Genomic DNA, 1639 nt, shown 5'->3' with positions numbered 1-1639 from the left:
AAGTCAGATCAACAATGTCTGTTTGCAAGAGTTCAATAATACCAAAGTCTACAAGAACCAATGTCTGAATCCAAGCTCTCTGCAACTAACCAAACAGCAAGTTCTCTATAGCATAAGGACAAATCCAGCATCTCCTCACCTGACCCCTTTCTGGTCTTCAATGGGAGGGATCTGCACTTTCTCACAATGTCACCAATGAGGTNCTAGCCAGAAATAGGTCAATCATCATGGCTCTTCACATCCAAAAAGGGATGTATTCACTNTCTGTCTCTGAGCAACTCATTACTTTTATTACCATGACCAAATCCCTGAGAAGAAGCAACATATAGTACACAGGTTTTATTTTGGCTCAGGCTCTCAGCGAACAGGGAAGGTATAGCTGGATACTTGGGAAGATGGGTCTGAAGCAGCTGCTTAGATGGGTTTGACAAGACCCATTGCCTCTAATGACCCAGTTCCTCCTGTTAGGTTCCATTGTCCTGGTGTTTAATNACTTCTCCAAGCACACACCTGCAAGAGACAAGCAATTCAGAGACTGGAGGTGGTGTGACCTCTCACATTAAAACCTTGAGGAGGACATTTTGACCTTAATAAAAGCAGCAGTAACAAGAATGGTGAGCTCTGTGCTGATTTGGATTTGAGATGTGGTTCAAGAGTGAACACAGCTCCTTTAAGGCCCTTTTCTCTAGTTCTTTTCAATAGAGGCAAAGATNACTTTGGCTCAAACCCTCAGATTCTCCAATGACAAACTACTGAAGACTCCTATTCTCTACCTATAGGCGTGAGACCTATTTCCTTTTTCTTAACCTCTTAGTTACAGACATCAAAAAAATGGTAGCCTGTTTGTGACAATGTGATGCCATAAGGAAATGTGCTGTCCCTCAAGACCCCCAAGGGTATATTTTTCTCCTGAGTAGCAAAATGGGGGGGGGGCTCTTAACATGATAGGAAGATTAATCACTACAGGGACAGTTGTTATGACCCAAGTGCAAGGCATAATTGAAGTCTTTATCTTTTCAGCTATTATATACTAACAAGAGCTTTACATTAAAGAATAAGTCAACACACAAAGTGTCAAAGATAAATGCATAGATAACAATGGAAAAATGGGTGATACTAATAATTTTAAAAACACCTGAATCAAATGCACAAACTAAATTCAAAACAATAAACAGTAACTGAAAATTCAGGCACCAAAAAAACAAAAACAAAAACAAAAAAAAACAACAACAACAAAAATAACCCCAACTCATCAGGAATCATACTCATTATGTTCTGGTCAGTGGGGATCACAGATGTTCACTAAAAGAGACAATAAAAAATAAAATTCTCTGAGAACAAAAGTCTGAGTCCAACTGCTCTGTANCCAATTAACTGCCTTTCTGCAGTATGTGCACAAGATCCACATCCAGCTGGTGCCTTCTGTGAGCAGGCTACTATCATTTCTCACAATAGCAGCTTTGGGGTCATGGGATACATGTGCCAATTGCAGCTCACCAAAACCCATTATCATTCTCTAGTTCTTTTAAAGAGAGGTNGAGACCATTTTGGCTCAGGCTTTGACTTAGTCACGGTTTTCTCTTCCTGTGACAAAACACCATGACCAAAAAGCAAGTTGGACAGGAAAGGATTTATTTAG

The sequence above is a fragment of the Mus caroli genome, chromosome 6 (assembly GCF_900094665.2).
Source record: "Mus caroli chromosome 6, CAROLI_EIJ_v1.1, whole genome shotgun sequence".
In the NCBI taxonomy this organism is placed as follows: Eukaryota; Metazoa; Chordata; class Mammalia; order Rodentia; family Muridae; genus Mus; species Mus caroli.
Note: the sequence above shows the minus strand (reverse complement) of the source record.